The sequence below is a fragment of the Haemaphysalis longicornis genome, unplaced genomic scaffold, assembly GCF_048455015.1.
Source record: "Haemaphysalis longicornis isolate Haplotype H1 unplaced genomic scaffold, Haemaphysalis longicornis Haplotype H1 scaffold_8, whole genome shotgun sequence".
NCBI classification, from domain to species: domain Eukaryota; kingdom Metazoa; phylum Arthropoda; class Arachnida; order Ixodida; family Ixodidae; genus Haemaphysalis; species Haemaphysalis longicornis.
Genome location: NW_027526445.1, coordinates 75,475,767 through 75,488,470, shown reverse-complemented (window position 1 = coordinate 75,488,470; position 12,704 = coordinate 75,475,767).

Below are 12,704 nucleotides of genomic sequence, written 5' to 3'. Positions count from 1 at the left end.
GGGTCGGCACGCTGCTGGGCGGCTAGGTCGCTCTCCGTAACAACCCCGAAGAACGCGCTGTCTTCATCGGAGTCTTGTGGTGGCGGGTCGACAGGGGCGCGGGACAGGCAGTCGGCGTCGGAGTGTTTCCTCCCGGATTTGTAAACGATTGTAACGTGGAACTCTTGCAGGCGCAGACTCCACCGCCCAAGAAGGCCAGAGGGGTCCTTCAAATTGGCGAGCCAACACAGCGCATGATGGTCTGTTACAACCTTGAACGGTCTGCCATACACGTATGGGCGAAATTTTGAAATGGCCCATATAATAGCCAAGAACTCTTTTTCGGAGGCAGAGTAGTTTTTCTCCTCCTTCGACAGACCACGGCTGGCATAGGCGATTACGTTTTCGCACCCGCTTTGTTTTTGGACAAGGACGGCACCCAAGCCTATATCACTGGCGTCCGTGTGTATTTCCGTGTCGGCGTTTTCGTCGAAATGCGCGAGCACGGGCGGGCTTTGCAGATGTTTTTGCAGCTCGCAGAATGCCTTTTCTTGGTCGTCTTCCCAGCTGAAAGGGGTGCTGTCTTTCGTCAAGCGCGTGAGCGGCTCTGCAATGCGTGCGAAGTTTGCGACGAAGCGCCGGTAGTATGCGCACAGTCCAAGAAACCTGCGCACGCTCTTCTTATCTTTCGGCCTTGGGAAGTTCGCTATGGCTGAAGTTTTCAACGGGTCAGGCAGGACTCCCGCGGCGTTGACGACATGGCCCAAAAACTTCAGTTCCTCGTAAGCGAAGCGGCACTTTTCAGACTTCAGCGTTAACCCCGACGTACGGATGGCCTCGAGTACAGACTGCAACCTTGCGAGGTGTTCGTCGAAAGTCCTAGAGAATACCACAACATCGTCGAGGTATACGAGGCAGGTGTGCCACTTCAGGCCAGCTAGCACAGTGTCCATGACTCTTTGGAACGTTGCTGGTGCCGTGCATAGCCCAAACGGTATCACCTTGAACTCGTTTAGGCCATCCGGGGTTATGAATGCAGTCTTCTCTCGATCTCTCTCGTCCACTTCAATTTGCCAGTAGCCTGTCTTCAGATCCATCGATGAGAAGTACCTCGCATGGCAGAGGTGGTCGAGGGCGTCGTCGATTCGTGGCAGGGGGTACACGTCCTTTTTGGTGATCTTGTTCAATCGCCGGTAGTCAACGCAGAACCTTAGTGTGCCGTCTTTTTTCTTCACGAGTACGACCGGCGCAGCCCACGGACTTTTTGATGGCTGTATAATGTCGCCGTTGAGCATGTCGTCGACTTGAGTCCGGATGGCTTCACGCTCGTGGGAAGAGACGCGGTACGGTGACTGTCGGGTAGGTCGTGCTCCATCCTCGGTTATTATCCGGTGCTTCGCCAGAGGTGTTTGACGTAACTTTGAGTTCGACGAAAAACACTCGCTGTAGCGACGCAGCAAAGCCAATAACTTGTTCCTTTCATCTTGCAGTAGCGCCGGATTCACGTCGAAGGGGTGCGGAAGCTTGGTGGTATCGTCGGATGCGCGTTCAAAGTCGGCGACTGCTAACACGTCGCTTGCTTGTTGCATTTCTTCGACGAACGCAATTGCAGCGCCCTTGTTTAAATGCTGGTACTCCTCGGTGAAATTTGGTGACCAAAACGTGGGCTTTGCGCTGCTTAAACCGTGCAATGCCTCTTGCGACAGACACACCGCGGTCAAGAAGCAACCTTTGGTCACTCTCCACGATAGCGTCGACGTCGGGAGCAGCACCTTCACAGTGGACGGTGATCATCAAGCTTGCGCGGGGTGGCAGGGTGACGTGATCATCGGCGATCCTTACAGCAGCACGGTGTTCGGGGTTCGATTCCGGCGTCATGGAGTGGTCGCAGGAAAAAGTTATCGACTTCGTCTGCAGATCGATTATTGCGCCGTTGTCCGTCAAAAAGTCCATTCCGAGAATTACGTCGCGGGAGCAGTTGGGCAAAACGACGAACACCGCAGGGTACGTCGTGCCGTCTATGGTGACGCGCGAAGTGCACGTTCCACTTGGCCTCACGAGGTGGCCTCCTGCTGTGCGTATGTGCGGACCATCCCATCTGGTCATAACTTTCTTCAGTTTAGACGCAAATGGTCCGCTCATTACCGAATAGTCAGCTCCCGTGTCTACGAGGGCGACTACGTCAAAGCCGTCGATGGACACCTTGACGTCAGACGCAGTCTTCCTCGAGTTCCGGGTTCGTCGGGGCGTCGTATCTCGGCTTGTGCGTGTTGGCGGTCGGGCGCTGTGCGTCGTCGTTGTCGCCGTCTGCTCAACGGACGTCTCGGTCAGGTCGGGTACGCGTCGCGGCGTATAGCTGTCGTCGTGTTCGGGAGTCTCGTCAGGGTTAGGTCGGGTCGTCTTGATGAGGGCATGTCGTGAATCATTGTCTTCACCGCGTCCTTGCGTCGTTGGAGGGTTTCCAGTTTTTCGCCGTAGAGCAACTTCACCTCCAGAAGTTGCTGCTTTTAGTTTCCCCCGCGTGGGCTGGGGGACCTGCCACGGGCGAAGTCAGCGTTGCTACGGCGGTTCGGCGATTGGTATGGGTAGGGCGACGGCGAACGGTTGAAACCTGCTGGTCGACGGCTGGTGTTGGACAGGTACTCTTCGATTTCCGATGGGCGCTGGCCAGTTCGGGGGCGGGGTGCGTCGACGGAGAACCCTCGCAAACCGAGCCTCCTGTAGGGGCAGCGACGGTAGACGTGGTCGGCCTCTCCGCAGTGGTAGCACAGCGGACGATTGTCTGACGTTCGCCACACGTCGGTCTTCCTTGGGGCAGGGGGTTGCGCCGCAGGTGGTCGGGCCGGCGAGAGGGGACGACGGTACGGAGCCTCGTGACGATAGGGTGCAGGTGGGCGAGGGCAATGTACACCAGCTGCGTAGGTCATGGCTTGCGGCTCGCGAGGTGCTACTGGCGTCGTTGAAGTTCCCAGCGCTTGCTGCACTTCTTCTCTAATGACGTCGGTAAGAGAAGCGACTTGTGGTTGCGGCGGCGTCGGGAGCAGTTTCCGCAGCTCCTCCCTCACTATTTCGCGGATAGTCTCGCGTAGGCTGTCGGCCGGGATCCGCGTGCTGCCAAAGTCGTTCGCATTGGCCGCGCCAACAAAGTTGCGGTCATACTGCTTAGCACGCATCTCGAGGGCTTTCTCAATGGTGCTGGCTTCGGTAACGAATTCGGCGACGGTTTTGGGCGGATTTCGGACAAGTCCGGCAAACAGTTCCTCCTTCACTCCGCGCATTAAGAACCGCAACTTCTTTTCTTCCGTCATTTCGGGATCCGCGCGGCGAAATAGCTGCTTCATCTCCTCAACGAAGATCAAGACGCCTTCATTTGGGTGTTGCGTGCGCGTTTCCAACAAAAGGGCGGCTCTTTCTTTCCGCACGACGGTAGTGAAGGTCTTAGTGAACTCGCTTTTGAACTGAGCCCAGTTTGTCAAGGAGCTCTCGTGGTTCTCGAACCAAGTGCGAGCCGAATCTTCCAAGTAAAAGAAAACATTCCGGAACGTTTCTGCGTCGTCCCACCTGTTGAATTTCCGGACGCGCTCCAGTTTCTCCAAGCATTCTTCTGGGTCTTCTGCGGGGGCTCCTCGGAATGATGGCGGTTCCCGTGGCTGCTGCAGAACGACAGGAGGATTGGCTTGGTTGAGCATGGTGCTGGTTGCGACGTCTTTCTTCTTCGTCTTCTCCGGTAGTAGACCGAACTCGGGTGGTAAATCTTGCACGCGGAGGCTGGCTCTTGTTGGACTGGCTTGGCGGCTTCCAGAGGTTGTAGTGGGCATGAAGGGTGCGTACCCAGCACCTCCACCAGATGTCACGAAGCCAAGGACGACTCTTTTGTTTGGAAAAGAAACAAGTTTATTGGAGCGAACTTGTGCTCCCCTAACAACTGAAAAGAATACAGAGGCGGCGAGGCAGCGGTCAACAAAGTGACGTACGTGCGTCGGCGAGCGTCGCAGAATCGAATGCCCCGGCGTCTGCTCTGCAGGCTTTTTATCTTTCGGCGCGCGTGGTTCTGGAACCATCAATTCGCATCGAGAACATTGTAGATGCAAGAAGATTACAAATAAACAAACCCAATGTATGGTTCGCGGCAATATTACGGTTAGGCTATGTCGACATATGTGGCAATACGTTCTTAAAAACAGTAGTTTATGAAGTTCTTGCTTTTTTTAATAATAGTCTAATGACCAGCGTGCCTGGTCATTTGTAATTGCATATATTGACGGTTGTCCTTATTGCTATCGAGTACATTGCTACTATAGCTTAAATATTTTCCCTAACACTGGGGCACAATTTCTATCTACATTTTCTCTTAAGGGTATTTCAAACTGCAATCTTTAGTGTGTGTCAAAATGAACAATTGGCAACACATGTTTGCAAAGCCTTGAATCAAAGAGAGCTTATTTTTTCAGCTACAAGTCGCACCAAAAACCGATTTACAATATGCTTGCTGTTGCGCCTATCTGAACTCGAACCTAACAGAGAAAACTGCGGTGCGCAGAAACCATGTCGCGCACGCGTTTCGTTGGTAATCTCACGGCGAGTCCCAGAATTGGCTATCTTACAGCGGGTCGGGATGCGAACGTGACATACAGATAATATAAAAGGAAGCAATTTCAAGACTTTATTTCGGGGCCAATACACGTTTCCCAGCGAGCAGGCAAGAACGTGTTCTGACTATATTCAGTGGCAGCTAACCTTAGCCGCGGCAACTCACAATCAAAGAATTTTGTGTCGATACCCAACTTATTGCGCCTCACTTTTTGCGTAGCGTATGCCAAGTATAACTGCTTTCTAATATGGCCCCGCTCGCTTGCCGACCACCGTCGCGTCGTGCAGTGTGCGAGTTTTCCGAGAACCAAAAGCTCTGTGCGCCATTTGTGTTACGAATGAGCTTTACTGTATCAAGAAGGCACTCATCGTCTTTTGTCGTGTGTGTGTCATGCCGAGTCGCTTTTCGTACGTGAAGGAACCGTTCGGGGCTGGTTTTGGCGCAAGGCCATTACGTGGTCATTCATGTCAAGCTGGAATGTGGAAGCTTCTTTCATTGCTGCTGTGACTTTGGAAATTGTGTATATGTAACGAAACCTCTGTAAGAAAACATAAGTGGCATCATTCTGCGACAGTATAGGGGGCAAGTTACAAGAATTCTTCTGATGTCTCGCTGCGACATAGGTGGCGGCCAGTGTTGGCGAAAGAACTATATTGATGGTTTCCCTCTGTCCCGAAGCCACTCTGGATTGTGCAACCGTGTGTGCGTGTTTTAAAGACGATAGTCTTTCTTGGGCTCCTTCAACCCTGAAATTTTGGTCTGTCTGTATGTCTGTATGTCTGTCCGTCTGTCGGTCTCTGACTTGATTCAGCCAACCAGCCAAAGTAAAACAATGCCTGCCCAATAGTCTTATATAGTCACATCTAAATCTACCGGTCTAAGTCCGGTGTAATGTTCATATTTGTCAACATTGTTGAAGAAGAACAACACACTACGCAAATATAAGACAACAAATTAGTACAGAAGTGATATTTGCAGTGTTCCTTTATAAAAAATCATACATGCTTGTCTTCTGCGAAAATAAATACTTCGTCAACTGCAGAAAAAAAATTCACCCCGCCGTCGCCTGCTGTCGCCCGCGCCACTATAGCTTCTGGCGCCATTTGAAGAAACCAACCGGCAACAGTTACGAAAGGTTCCACTAGATAGGTTTCACTTTCTGCTTGCAACGGACGTGGAGTATTGAAACGCGGTTCTATAAACGCTGAAGTAGGGCGCCTCAATTCACGCGCGTCTTCGCCGTACGGCAGCGTTGGCATCGAGACACCCGGTTTGGAGCAGTGGAACGGGAAATTGAAAATGCTTTCAGCAAACCTTTGGTGTCTTTACATTGGTAGGAGCGCGACGCAAGAGGAACAACATGAGATGTGAGCGGTAAAGCGAAGGGAGACATTTACTTGGCAAAAGTCGATAAAGACTATCGTCTTTTGACGACATTTGCAAGGAAAGGAGGAGATACGCGGCCAATTTTTTTGGTGGCATACAGCCACTCCTACAGAGTGGCTGTATGCCACCTGTATGCCACCTGTATGTATGCCTACTGTATACAGCCACTTCTACAGAGTGGCTGTGTTTTTTGGTGCCATACAGCCACTCCTACAGAGTTACGCGTTAATAAGCGTTTTGCAAAAACTTAGAAATATCCAAGGAATCGCTACTTAATAGTTCGCGATGCTTTGGCTCTTCGCGGGTAGGGACAGAGTAAAGATGTGGCGTGTTTTTTGCACTGCCGCAAACAGGAGTGATCAATGCTATATAGGAGATACGAACAAATGACAAAATGTTCTCAAGCAATCATTCGAATATCCGTAGTTTGAAAAAAATTGAAGAATGAGCGCGATCATTGTTCAGTTAAGCAGATGTGGTTACGTGTTTTTTTACTGCAATGAACACTGATTGCTCGTAATCATCCGTAAAGATTGTTTAAAAGTATGTGGCTCGAAGCCAAATATCACAATCTTAGTATTGCAGAAAGCGGGAGAGGGGTGTCCTCGTGCGTTACGATGTATTTTTAAAAACTAATGGCACATATGTTTCGGTTGCTGAAAAAAAGTATTATCAGATATTCTGGCTATATGTGGACCGAGTTCAAATTTCCTTGTATTTTGTCGGCAATTTTGTGTCGTGTGGAAGTGTCGTGTGCAATTAAATCTGTTTTGTAATTGCTCAATGTCACTCGAAGAAGTGAACCAACCCCCGCCCCAAAATTGCCGCTATCCTTCGGTATTTTTTGTGTGGTCCTGCGCCTTAGTGGTACTGAACAATTTTATATTTCAATTGTTTCATAGTAATAGCTAAGTTTATGATTGAATTCTGGTATTTGTGCAGTAAGGAATGTAAGGAGTTTAACCACAGATTTTTCGTTTCCGCATCAACAAATGTGTTTACAATAAGGATTGAGTTATATTCAATTTCTAGCCTGTCTTTCACGGCGGATATATTGTTAATAAACAGCGTGGCACTTATTTGAGCAATCTCCTATGGACCATATTATTATTTAAATTGACCACCTCTTACAGAATGTAGCTGCTTTTAGGGTTCAAGCAAATGGGACAAGAGTTGGATAACCTCCAAATAAATAAATTTATTATTAATAAAAAATTTTGATGTAGCTGGTAGAAACGGCATATGTCTTCCCTTCACAGTCTTATATTCCTGCTTCTCAAGAATGAACCTGTTCTTCTGCTTATATAGCTGCAGTAAGAATAGAAAGCAACAATGCGGCAAAAAGAATGGTTCAAGTTTAAGGGTCGCGTCCCTGCTTTTCAATTGCGCCCTGTTACTTTGGGTTGGTCACTTGCAGCGAGAATCAGAAACATTTGCTCAGCAGGTCGCGATGGCTTGACGTCACTTTTTCAAGGGGCTATGTCGCTCCTTCGCAAGGTTGTGCTGTTTCTTCTGGCAAGAAAGCTATGGTTAGAAATGAAGGCTTTAATGTAATACGCTTGAATGAATTATTGCCGGAGATTAAGGCGGTGATATCGGTGCTTCTCAGGCACACAATGTTGGTTTTAATTTATAAAAAGGTGTTGAGAGTTAAAGTGGAGAAAATTGAAATGGATTCAATGGCGGGCCGTCATGGTGCTTCTTCACTGTGTCTGGCTGGCAATATAAGGAGACAATTGAAAATGAAAGCGCAGTATTTTGGGACACATTGACAAGCGGCGGGAAAAGCTTGCATTTATTCTCCCCATTCCAGTTGGGCGATCTGAATGGTGACAGAAGTTGACTAAAAACAATACTCTTGCATGTAATGTCACCCTGTAATAAATACGTCGCTTAGACCTCATCATTCTATATTTTTTGACCAACGGAGTAATTGTCTAAAGGGGTCCTTTAAAGGAGCCAGAAGACAAAATACAAGTTTCTTTTATTTGAAAGACTTCGTGTTTTATAGCGTCCCCAGCGCTTGCGTGGCAGGAAATGATGCCGTATTCACTGAGAAATTAATCAATTTAGTTAAACATTTTCATTCTCCTGCCAAATCGTTCATTTTAGTCAACTCTACAATAAATCATAACGGCGCGTATACAAACAAAGGTCCGCTACGCCATGCGGCTCCGCAGCCTTGCTAGCCGTCGAACCTCCCAGGTGGCGCTATATACTCAGCACTCCGCCGTTGCTTTGTTTCTGACCGTATTTATACTTGCTTTTTTTGTTACAGTAGAAAGTAATCGCATCGGGAAACATGGGGCATGTTTGGCAAAGAGGGTCACGTAATGCAAAGTCGCTTAGGCCAATCGGCCAGTGTGTGTAGGACAACTCCAAAGCGTCGGACTGCTGTGCAGCTGAAACAAGCATAATATTGCGCCCCATTCCAACGGCAGTGGGCATCGGTACTTCTATGTGTACGTGTATTTTCTTACCTTTTGTTGCTTACCGCACCATTCTTACTGCTTTAAAATGGATATGCATTGCATTTAGCGCAAATAGATCGTTTGGCAAGCTTATAAGCTCTGCCGAAATTGCGTTGCTTTCGCCGGCTTCAGCCAATCGCACAGCTGAGCTCATTCGATATCATAGGTTCTGTTGCGGGAAAGGAGCTAGTGGGTCGGATGGCCATTCCATTTTTCCCTAATGATATAGCTTACTGGAGCGAATAGTACGTTAAAAGTGGCGTCATTATGATTCTAACGAGGCAACCTTTCGAATGAACCAAACTTGTGTTTTGTCTTCATGGCTCCTTTAAGAACTGAATGCACTTCGTAGCACGTTCATTGCAGTTGCATATGAAGCAGTCGGCGTTATAGGGCACTATTTTGTGTACCAACTGGGGGAAATTCCTGGCTTTAAGACGAATATTAGAAATGCAAATGTTTCAACAAAAAACTTGACAAAGGGCTAAATAAACTCAGTGATTTTATAAAATAGTTTCTTCATACATTTCTTTTAACAAGCGGAGTTGTAATCGAAGTATTTTTGCGGCAGCAGGATATTTTTTATAAAGCCATTGACAGTAAACGTAGCTTAAACTGAAAATGCGTCCTTCACAAGTACGCATTCGTAGGTCAATATGTATTTTTCCGTACGAACTCTTGATTGTAATATTGTAGGGCGGTTGCTAGGGATTAAGGTTGTCTTTAAGTGTATTTTCCTAACCCTCCGATTTTATGAAGATATGCCTGCGCAACACGTCAATACGTACGGAAATGACGTCAGGACGCTCCGTTCTCTGTTGATATCGGTGGATTTTTGCATAGCAGCAATGAATTCTTACTGTTTAATTCAGTTTCATGTTGGGTGCACCCTCAGCATGTCAAAGCATTGCACCGACGAACCGTCTTTTACTTCCACCTGGCGTTTACGGGAAATATTTAGAGGGTGATGATTGCATTCGAAGGTGCTTCATCGCCTACATTTGGTGGCCATAAGTGCAGATGCTAAGATAACAATTATTAACCTTGCGACGAGCACGACCAAATATAACACCCGGCTATATTCTTTCCTCCACCAGACAAAAGTTAGGTGCCGTGCGGGAGGCGAAATTCTGACCTCAAAACTTAAGAAACTTCTCGCATAATTGGCAGGTTTACTTGATTTGGACTACTGTAAATAATTTGAGATAGAATTGAGGTAACTTTATTAATTCATTTAAATATAGCATGGCGCATGCTATGTTCACCTACGGGGAAGATAACACACCCAATACTTCTCGTCAAGGATGTCTCGATAAAACACTAAGAGGCTGAGAATGAAAGACAGGAGCCCGCCAATTTACTGACATTTCACATGATGGCATCCTTGACTGCGTATGAGTGGCGAATTAGCCATACTGAGGCACCGCAAATCAGCCGTTCACAAGCAAAAAACTAGAGTGAACGCTGGCGCAGATTATACTGACATGTACCGACAAAACAAAGCGGGCTTCACGTGGCACATCTTTGAAAAACTCAATGAGGATCCTGCGGTACAAATTTAACAAACCGCACAATCTGTAGATGCACGCTCAGCTACCAGTCGAGTACAAACAATCCGTGCACTGACCTTTTTCAAAAAGGAAAGGGCAAACGCGGGAAAAGGTTGCACAAATGGCCACAATCGCTGTTTTCAACGGTTTGCAAGCTGCTTGGGTGCATGTTTCTGTCAAGATTGTGTTGCGTTCTTGAGATCGCTGCTTTGAGCCCACTATTGCGCAATTCATACCGGGCATTCACCAGGGCTTTGCACGAAGGCTACCTGCTGCTCCTCAGCAGCGTGAGAGCAGAAAGGCCCGGCGTAGAGTGGGGTTCCCTGCACTGCACGTGGCTGGCTTCCTGAAGTGTATTGATACAGCTCGACATTTCACAACTATCAGCGTTTTTAAGGACAGCAGTGGAGAAACACGTGTTATTAAGTTGATCTGCTCGACAGAAGGCCGGACAAATGCTCCGCTCTGTTCGCCGCATCTCTGAGAAGTTTGGCGGGATGTCTGGATGATTTTCCGTCTCCTTGTAGACTCTGTACTAGAGCCAAGGCTCGTCTACCAGGCGCAGTTCCGGCACATGATACGAGGGGACTGTTATCGGTTGCAGGCTATTAAAAGGGCCCCATGCGCAATATTAGTGGCCTCCTCCACCTAACACCAATTGCACAGTTCCCTGCAGAAGGACATCATTGCAGGAAGGCGATCAGTGGTAGCAGTTCTTGATCTTCCTGCTGCTGTTCCGAAATTGTGACCGCACTGACAACTCCCATTAATGGCCCATCGTCGATGTCTTCGTCATGAGTGGACAAGTTACCAACCGCGGCTGTCGAGAGGTAGACTGCACCAGAATGTCGCTTGCCAGATTTCTAGACGATGGTCATGTTACCTCTTGGAGTCTGGGATTCTAGCGTGCCAAGCCAACACATGGTGTGATCGTCGCTTACTACTTTGGAAGCGCGGCCATAAAGCTGCGGTCGATATTTCAGGACGGCCCACACAACTTCTAAGCAATCCTAATCGGTGGCCGAGTAATTGCTTTCGGGCCGTGGTAGCGTTCGGCTTGCGTAGGCCATGGCTCGTACGGCAACATATTACCATTGGACGAGAACAGTGTCTAACCCCAAATTGCGGGCATCAGTGTGCACCATAGTGGCTGTCTCCACGTCGAAGTCGCCTAAAGACGGTGGGGTTTCAAGTAACGCCATAGCTGATCAAAATCTTCATGCTGTTCTGCGGAGCAGTTGAAAGTGACGTCATTACGAGTAGGGCGTGTGAGAGATCTGTAATATGGGTGAAATTGTCAAGGAATCGCCGATATTATGAGCAGAGGGCCAAGATACGCCGAACGAACTTGTTGTCACTGGGTGTTTCGAAGCGAGGAACAGGTGAACGCTTGTCGGGTGTGGCGCGAATACCAGCGCTGCTAACGACGGGGCCGAGGAAGAGCATCTCTTCATAGCCGAAGTTACACTTTTCTGGCTGGAGTGTGAGCGAATCGGTTCGTATAGCCTGAAGGGTGGTTGACAGTTGCTATAGCTGTTCCTCGAATGTATTTGAGGACACAACGACGTCATCAATGCACGCATGCTAAGTTGCCACTTCAGACCAGATGAAAGAGTGTTCTTCACACGTTGAAAAGTTGTGGGCGCGGAGCACAACCTGAAAGAAGGAAGCTTAAACTCGCACAGTCCATCAGCAATAAGTAAAGTGGTCTTCTCACGATCCCGCTCGTCGACCTCTATTTGTCAATAACAGCTCTTCAAATCTATGGACGAAAGGTAGTGAGCGCGCCGCAGTCGGTCAAGGGAGTCATCTATCCGAGGCAATGGATATATGCCCTTTTTCGTCACATGAGTTAGTTTGCGATAGTCAACGCAGAAAAGCATGGCTGAATTTTTTATTTCCAAAAGAATGACTGACGATGCCCAACGCCTTTTTGAAGGCTGAATGAAGTCATCAGCGAGCACCTCTTGCACTGCTGACGTATGGCGTCGCGCGTTTTGGGGACACGCGGTAGGGATGTTCGTAAACAGGTGGCTTAGATTCGTTCATCATGCTGCGGTGTTAGGTAAGCGGTGCTTGTCGGATGCGTGGCGTTAACGACTAACAGTCGCCGAAGCAGTGCAATAGTTCTGAGAGCGTTTCTCGCTTTGTTTGCCTCATGGGCGGGTTAACGTCAAGTGGAAGCTCGCCCGTCGCCTTGAGGAGTCGGGTCGCTCTAAACCAGAATCCAATCTGTCATGTCGGTGGTGCCCTCCAAAACTGCCACAGTAGTTCCGTCGGCGATTACCCAACGCTGGTTGACGGAATTCGTGAGTTGAACCTGTGTAACCCCGCGGGTAATGGCGACTACTCCCAACGCGATAGCGATTTTATGCTGAAGTACAAGCGGGCCGAACACTTCCACGAATCCGTCGCCAACAGAGCTGTCGTCACGCTTCATGTGAACGAGCACGCATGACCGTGGGGGCACACTAATATCGACGATCGTGAGCAGATGTACGCGTTGCTCATGCCTTTCCGGAGTGGTCTTCTTTCTCGAACGGCTGACGGACTGTTGGCGGGTGCTTATCCCAAAATCGTGCACCTTAAGGATATCCATGCCCAGGATCACGTCCTTACAGCACTGCGGAAGGATTGCCATGGTTGCGACGCAATCACCATCCCCGATTCGAACTCTGGCGGTGCATTTACCCACGGGTATCGTCAACTTGCCACGGGCTGTTCAAA